We start from the raw sequence: 9205 nt of genomic DNA, 5'->3' as shown, positions 1-9205 counted from the left end.
AGAGCCGGAGGAACCGAGCCGAGCCGAGCCGAGCCGAGCCGAGCCGAGCGGAGGGAGGGGATGGGGAGGGGAGGGGGAGGGAGGGAGGGAAGGGACGGCCGGGGCTCCTCCCCTTCCCCCGCTTCCCCTGCCCCTTCCCCTTCCTGCTGCCGGAATGCGGCCCCCGCCGGACACTCACCCTCAGGCCCTCTCCCCACCCCCAGGGAAACTGAGGCCCGAGGGGGCAGGGGGCTTCAGGAGAAGAAGCAGCAATAATGACGATGGTGGTAGTTGTTAAGCGCTTACTCCCCATCCACCCAGCAGGGGGAAACTGAGGCCCGAGGGGACAGGGGACTTGAGAAGAAGAAGAATTAATAAAAATAATAATGACGGTGGTAGTTGTTAAGCGCTTACTATAATAATAATAATAAGCGCTTACTCTGTGCCAAGCACCGTTCTAAGCGCCGGGGAGGTTACGGGGTGATCAGGTTGCCCCACGGGGGGCTCCCAGTCTTCACCCCCATTTGACAGATGAGGGAACTGAGGCACGGAGAAGTTAAGGGACTTGCCCGAAGTCACACAGAAGCGCCTCGCGCTGAGGGGCTTGTGGAGAGGGGGCCCATATTTATTACTCTATTTTACTTGTACATATGTATTTATTTCTTTTATTAATGATGCGCGTATACCTGTGATTCTGTTTATTCCGACGGTTTGACACCTGTCTCCCTGTTTTGTTGTCTGCCTCCCCCTTTTAGACTGGGAGTCTGTTGTTGGGTAGCGGCACTTGTGTCTAGCTGTACGTATTTATTACTCTATTAATGATGTGTCTATAGCTAAAATTCCATTTACAGCTATATTAAGAAGCAGCGTGGCTCAGTGGAAAGAGCCCGGGCTTGGGAGTCAAAGGTCATGGGTTCAAATCACGTGGGACAACTTGTTCGCCTTGTAACCTCCCCAGCGCTTAGAAGAGTGCTTTGCACATAGTAAGCACTTAATAAATGCCATTATTATTATTCCTCTTATTATTATTATTAAAGTGGCGGAGCCAAAATTGGAACCCATGACCTCTGAATCCCAAGCCCGGGCTTTTTCCACTGAGCCACAGTGTGTGCCAAGCACTGTTCCCAGCACTGGGGGAGATACAAGGTGATCAGGTTGTCTCACGTGGGGCTCACCATCTTCATCCCCATTTCACAGAAGAGGTAATACTAATGATGGGTATTAAGCGCTTACTGTGTGCCAAGCACTGGGAGAGATACAAGGTGATCAGGTTGTCCCACGTGGAGCTCAAAGTCTTCATCCCCATTTTACAGATGAGGGAACTGAGGCCCAGAGAAGTGAAGTGGCTTGCCCAAGGTCACATTGCAGACAAGTCGGGATTAGAACCCACGACCTCTGACTCCCAAGCCCAAGCTCTTTCCACTGAGCCACCCTATTCTCGCCCGTCCCACCATCGACCCCCGGCCCACGTCCTACCTCTGGCCTGGAATGCCTTCCCTCCTCACGTCCACCGCCCACTGTTGGGTAGGGACCGTCTCTATATGTTGCCAACTTGGACTTCCCAAGCACTTAGTCCAGTGCTCTGCACACAGTAAGCGCTCAATAAATACGATTGATTGAATGAATGAATCCACCAAACGAGCTCTTTTCCCCACTTCAAAAGCCCTACTGAAAGCTCACCTCCTCCAGAAGGCCTTCCCAGACTGAGCTCCCCCTTATCCTCTGCTCCTTTTCCCCTCCCCATTGCCCCGACTCCCTCCCTCTGGTCTACCCCCCACTCCCCACCCCACAGCATTTGTGTATATATGTGCACATTTATTATTCTATTTATTTTATTAATGATATATATATATCTACAATTTTATTTATTTATATCGATGCTATTGATGCCTGTTTACTTTTTTTAATGTCTGTCTCCCCCCTTCTAGACTGTGAGCCCGTTGTTGGGTAGGTATTGTCTCTGTTGCTGAATTGTACTTCCCAAGTGCTTAGTACAGTGCTCTGCACACAGTAAGCACTCAATAAATACGATTGAATGAATTAATAATAATAATGGTACTTCTTAAGCGCTTACTATGTGCCAGGCACTGTTCTAAGCGCTGGAGTTCCGGAGAAGTAGAGGGTACTTAGAAAAGGGGGAGCTAGGGGTTCCGCCCGGGCAGGGGTGAGCTGAGACGACCCAAATCCAGAGCTGTCCAGCTCGAACCCAGGATCTGGACAATTGGCGGAGCCACAATTAGAACCCATGACCTGTGACTCCCAAGCCCGTGCTCTTTCCACTGAGCCACATGGCTTCTCTTAGCCCCTGGACATCCCACCCCTGGAAGTAGAGGCAGCATGGCTCAGTGGAAAGAGTCAGGCTTTGGAGTCAGAGGTCATGGGTTCAAATCCTGGCTCCGCCAATTGTCAGCTGTGTGACTTTGGGCAAGTCAGTTAACTTCTGGGTGCCTCAGTTCCCTCATCTGTAAAATGGGGATTAAGATTGTGAGCCCCACGTGGGACAACCTGATCACCTTGTATCCTCCCCAGCGCTTAGAACAGTGCTTTGCACATAGTAAGCACTTAACAAATACCAAAATTATTATTATCATTATTATTAGTAGGCAAGGATTAAGTGAAAGGGATGAGAGCAGAGGACAGGGGTGGCCAGGGCCAGGGTGGACATTGGGAAGGAAAAGGCTGGGGAATGCCAAGAAAGGGGAAGAACAGAAGGAAGGAAGGAAGACAGGTGTGGGGAGGACAGAAAGAGACTCTTCAATTCATTCATATTTATTGAGCGCTTACTGTGTGCAGAGCACTGTATTAAGCACTTGGGAGAGTAAAATATAACAATAAACAGACCCTTTCCCTGCCCACAATGAGCTTACAGTCTACTAACTCCATTGGATGTCCAGCTGTGGATGTGAGCCCGCTGTTGGGTAGGGACCATCTCTATATGTTGCCAACTTGTACTTCTCAAGCGCTTAGTACAGTGCTCTGCACACGGTAAGCACTCAATAAATACGATTGAATGAATGAATGGATGTGAGGGGACAACCAGGACTGGACTTTTGGGGGGCCACATCGGGTTCCCAAAGGCAGGGCCCTGCAGCATTGAGAATTCTCCCCGCCAACCCCACCAGACCCTGTCAGGCGGGGGGACTGGAGGCCTGGGAAAGTGTAGAGAATCAGACTGAGAAGAAAAAAATCCTTGAATAATAATAATTGTGGTATTTGCTCGGTGTTTACTATGCGCCGTTAAATGCTGAGATAGATGCAGGATAAACAGGTTTGACATAGTCCCTGTCCTCCCTAGGGCTCATCGTCCAAAGGGAGGGAAAAACAGGTATTTCATTTCCATTTTACAGATGAAGAAACTGAGACACAAAATATTCCCCCTCGTCCCCCTCTCCATCCCCCCATCTTACCTCCTTCCCTTCCCCACAGCACCTGTATATATGTATATATGGTTGTACATATTTATTACTCTATTTATTTATTTATTTATTTTACTTGTACATTTCTATCCTATTTATTTTATTTTGTTGGTATGTTTGGTTCTGTTCTCTGTCTCCCCCTTTTAGACTGTGAGCCCACTGTTGGGTAGGGACTGTCTCTATGTGTTGCCAATTTGTACTTCCCAAGCGCTTAGTACAGTGCTCTGCACATAGTAAGTGCTCAATAAATACGATTGATTGATTGATTGATTAATTGATTTAGTGGCTTAGCGGAAAGAGCCCGGGCTTGGGAGTCAGAGGTCATGGGTTCTAATGCCGACTCTGCCACTTGTCTGCTGTGTGACTTTGGGCAAGTCACTTTATTTTTCTGTGCCTCAGTGACCTCATCTGTAAAATGGGGATTAAGACTGTGAGCCCCATGTAGGACAACCTGATGACCTTGTATCCCCCCCAGCGCGTAGAACAGTGCTTGGCACATAGTAAGCACTTAAACAAATGTCATTATTATTATTGCAGAGGGTCACAGAGTTGGCAGGTGACAAGAGCCGGGATTAGAACCCAGGCCCTCTGACTTCTAGATCTGTTCTCTTTCCACTAGATCACACTGCTTTAGTTGCCTTGACAGAGCGACCTTGCAGATTTATTTTATTTTGTTAGTATGTTTGGTTTTGTTCTCTGTCTCCCCCTTTTAGACTGTGAGCCCACTGTTGGGTAGGGACCGTCTCTATATTTTGCCAACTTGTACTTCCCAAGTGCTTAGTACAGTGCTCTGCACACAGTAAGCGCTCAATAAATACGATTGATGATGATGATGATACGTAAATGAGGTTTTTTGTGGTATTTGTTAATCAATTCATTCATTCATTCAATCGTATTTATTGAGCGCTTACTGTGTGCAGAGCACTGTACTAAGCGCTTGGGAAGTCCAAGTCGGCAACACATAGAGACGGTCCCTACCCAACAGCGGGCTCACAGTCTAGAAGGGAGAGACAGACAACAAAACAAAACATATTAACAAAATAAAATAAATAGAATAAATATGTACAAATAAAATAGAGTAATAAATATGCACAAACATATATACATATATATATCAATCAATCATATTTATTGAGCACTTACTGTGTGCAGAACACTGTACTAAGCAGTTAGGAGAGTACATAATACAACGGAATTAGCAGATTCTTTCCCAGCCCATAACAATCTTAGAGTCTAGTGGAGCGCTTATTATGCACCAGGCGCTTTTCTAAGCACTGGGGTAGATAAAAGGGAATCAGGCTGGACACTTTCAGTCATTCATTCAACTGTATTTACTGAGCACTTACTGTGTTCAAAGCACTGTACTAAGTTCTTGGGAGGGTACAATATAACAGTAACATGGGGCTCAGTCTTAATCCCCATTTTATAGATGAGGTAACTGAGGCGCAAAGAAGTTAAATGACTTGCCCAAGGTCACACAGCAGACAAGTGGCAGAGCTGGGATTAGAACCCAGGTCCTAATGACTTCGAGGCCCGTGCTCTAACCACTGGACATGCTCTTTGAGGGCAGGGATCATGTCTGGTGGAGTTGCTAGAGCAGGGGCCCGGGAGTCAGGAGGTCATGGGTTCTAATCCCGGCTCTGCCACTTGTCTGCTGTGTGACCTTGGGCAAGTCACTTTGCTTCTCTGGGCCTCAGTTCCCTCATCTGTAAAATAGTGATTAAGACTTTGAGCCCCATGTGAGACAGGAACTGTGTCCAATCTGATTATATCTACCCCATAGTAAGTGCTTAACAAATGCCATTATTATTATTCATTCATTCAATCGTATTTATTGAGCGCCTACTGTGTGCAGAGCACTGTACTAAGCGCTTGGGAAGTACAGCGTGGCTCATTGGAAAGAGCACGGGCTTTGGAGTCAGAGGTCATGCGTTCAAATCCCGGCTCCGCCAATTGTCAGCTGTGTGACTCTGGACAAGTCACTTCACTTCTCTGGGCCTCAGTGACCTCATCTGTAAAATGGGGATGAAGACTGTGAGCCCCAAGTGGGACAACCTCATCACCTTGTATCCTCCCCAGGGCTTAGAACAGTGCTTTGCACATAGTAAGTGCTTAACAAATGCCATCATCATTATTATTATTACAAGTTGGCAACATATCGAGACGATCCGTACCCAACAGTGGGCTCACAATCTAGAAGTTACTCTCCCAACCGTTTAGCACAGTGCTCTTTGCACAGTAAGTACTCAATAAACCAACTTGTACTTCTCAAGCGCTTAATACGGTGCTCTGCACACAGTAAGCGCTCAATAAATACGATTGAATGAATAACCAGCTGTGTGACTTTGAGCAAGTCACTTAACTTCTCTGTGCCTCAGTTCCCTCATCTGTAAAATGGGGATTAAGACTGTGAGCCCCACGTGGGACAACCTGATGACCTTGTATCCCCCCAGTGCTTAGAATGGTGCTTTGCACATAGCAAGTGCTTAACAAATGCCATCATCATTATTATTATTATTATTAATAAACGCCATTGATTGATGGATTCATGGATTGCCTGGGAGCGTGGCTCAGTGGAAAGAGCATGGGCTTTGGAGGCAGAGGTCACGGGTTCAAATCCTGGCTCCGCCAATTGTCAGCTGTGTGACTTTGGGCAAGTCACTTAACTTCTCAGTGCCTCAGTTTCCTCATCTGTAAAATGGGAATGAAGACTGTGAGCCCCCCGTGGGACAACCTGATCAACTTGTTAACCTCCCCAGCGCTTAGAACAGTGCTTTGCACATAGTAAGCGCTTAATAAATGCTATCATTATTATTAAAGTGTGGACAGGACCACCCTACGGCACTGAAGAACAAAGGGTTCCATCCAACACTTTAGCAGCTCTGGGCCAGTGAAAAGAAAAGGAGTGGGGATGTGGGAGATGCCTAGCTACCTCCTGGAAAGAAGGGGTAGGAGGGACAGCAGAGCAGGGATAAAATGGGGTGCAGGCGGGGCAGGGCGCTGAAGGTCAAACCCCAATTGACCAAGCGACTCTCTCCCTTCTTTTCTTCCCCCTCCCAGCCCCACAGCACTTATAATAATAATAATAATAATAATAATGGCATTTATTAAGCGCTTACTATGTGCAAAGCACTTCTAAGAGCTGGGGAGGTTACAAGATGATAAAGTTGGCCCATGGGGGGCTCACAGTCTTCATCCCCATTTTACAGATGAGGTAACTGAGGCCCACAGAAGTGAAGCGACTTCCCCAAGGTCACCCAGCTGACAATTGGCGGAGCCGGGATTTGAACCCGTGACCTCTGACTCCAAAGTCGGGCTCTTTCCACTGAGCCACGCTGAAGGACTTATGTACATATCTGTAATTTAGTTATTTATATTGATGTTTGTCTCGTTCATTCATTCAATTTTATTTACTGAGTGCTTACTGTGTGCACAGCACTGTACTAAGTGCTTGGGAAAGTACAATCCCCCCCTAGACTGTAAGCTCGTTGTGGGTGGAGAATGTGTCTATTGTTATGTTGTATTTATCCCAATTAATACGATTGAATGATTGAATGAATGAACAAATTAAATAATCAGTCAATGGTATTGAGCAGCGTGGCTCAGTGGAAAGAGCACGGGCTTGGGAGTCAGAGGTCATGGGTTCTAATCCCGGCTCTGCCACTTATCAGCTGTGGGCAAGTCCCTTAACTTCTCTGGGCCTCAGTTCCCTCATCCGTAAAATGGGGATGAAGACTGTGAGCCCCACATGGGACAACCTGATTACCCTGTATCTACTCAAGCACTTAGAACAGTGCTTGGCGCATAGTAAGCGCTTAACAAATACCAAAATTATTATTATTATTATTATTTATTGAGTGCTTACTGGGGGCAAAGCACTGTGCGAAGCACTCAGAAAAGTACAGTGCAGTAGATTTGGTCGACACAATGCCCGTTCTCGGGGAGTTTACAGGCTAAGGGAGAGACAGGCATTCAAATAGAAGCAGCATGGCGGAGTGGATAGAGCACGGAACCGGGAGTCAAAAGGTCATGGGTTCTAATCCTGGCTCCCACTTGTCTGCTATGTAAATTTAGACAAGTCACTTCACTTTTCTGGGCCTCAGTTACCTCATCTGTAACACAGGGATTGAAGACCGTGACACGTGGACACTATGTCCAGCTTGATTTGCTTGTATCCACCCCAGTACCTGGCGTGTAGTAAATCCTTAACAAATACCATCAGTCGAGCCCCCTTTTCCCAGACTGAGCCCCCTTTTCCCAGACTGAGCTCCCTTTTTCCTCTCCTCCTCCCCATCCCCCCTGCCCTACCTCCTTCCCCTCCCCACAGCACTTGTATATATATTTGTACAGATTTATTATTCCATTTTACTTGTACATATTTCCTATTTATTTTGTTAATGATGTGCATACAGCTTTAATTCTATTTGTTCTGACGATTTTGACACCTGTCTACATGTTATTTTGTTTTTTTATTTTATTTTATTTGTTATTTTATTTTATTTTATTTGGGTTTTTTTGTTTTTTTGTTTTTTGTTTTTTTGTTTCTTGTTTTTTGTTTTTTGTTTTTTTTGTTTATTTTTTTAATTTTTTTGTTTTTTGTTTTTTTGTTTATTTTTTATGTTTTTTTTGTTTTTTGTTTTTTGTTTATTTATTTATTTATTTATTTATTTTATTTGTTATTTTATTTTGTTGTCTGTCTCCCCCCTTTCAGACTGCGAGCCCGTTGTTGGGTAGGGACCGTCTCTATATGCTGCCGACTTGTCCTTCCCAAGCGCTTAGTCCAGTGCTCTGCACACAGTAAGTGCTCAATAAATACGATTGAATGAATGACTGAGTGAATTAAATACTTTACAGCTAGGTGAAATAGCAGAGCATAAGGACATCATCATCATCATCAATCGTATTTATTGAGCGCTTACTGTGTGCAGAGCACTGTACTAAGCGCTTGGGAAGTACAAATTGGCAACATATAGAGACAGTCCCTACCCAACAGTGGGCTCACAGTCTAAAAGGGGGAGACAGAGAACAAAACCAAACATACTAACAAAATAAAATAAATAGAATAGATATGTACAAGTAAAATAAATAGAGTAATAAATATGTACAAACATATATGCATATATACAGGTGCTGTGGGGAAGGGAAGGAGGTAAGATGGGGGGGATGGAGAGGACATGGAACAGACACGTAATCCTGGGCAGACCTGTCAGGGGTCCGGGGCTGGGGGTGGACTCAGGGATGGTCCTCGCCTCTCCGGACCAACGTTGCTAGTCGGACCCCCGGCTGGGGGATCTGGTATCTAAGAGAAGCAGCGTGGCTTAGCGGCCAGAGCCCGGGCTTGGGGGTCAGAAGTCATGGGTTCTAATCCTGGCTCCCCCACTTACCAGCTGTGTGATTTTGAGCAAGTCACTTAACTTTGACTTACTTAAGAAGTCCCTTAACTTCTCTGGGCCTCAGTTCCCTCACCTGTAAAATGGGGCTGAAAGCTGTGAGCCCCACGTGGGACAATCTGCTTACCTCATATCAACCCCAGCGCTTTGAACAGTGCTTGGCACACAGTAAGCGCTTTAACAACTACCATTATTATTATTATTATCTGAGTGAGGGTGGGTAGGAGCACAATATTGGCAACCAGGCGAGAGAGGGGGCTGAAATTCCTTAGGGCACAGGCAGAAGAAAGCCTAGGACCAGGAGAGCTGAAGGAAAGGGGAGGCCATGTACATAGGCTGTGTATATATGTATATATGGTTGTACATATTTATTACTCTATTTATTTATTTATTTATTTATTTTACTTGTACATTTCTATC

Source organism: Tachyglossus aculeatus, chromosome 2 (assembly GCF_015852505.1).
Source record: "Tachyglossus aculeatus isolate mTacAcu1 chromosome 2, mTacAcu1.pri, whole genome shotgun sequence".
In the NCBI taxonomy this organism is placed as follows: Eukaryota; Metazoa; Chordata; class Mammalia; order Monotremata; family Tachyglossidae; genus Tachyglossus; species Tachyglossus aculeatus.
Note: the sequence above shows the minus strand (reverse complement) of the source record.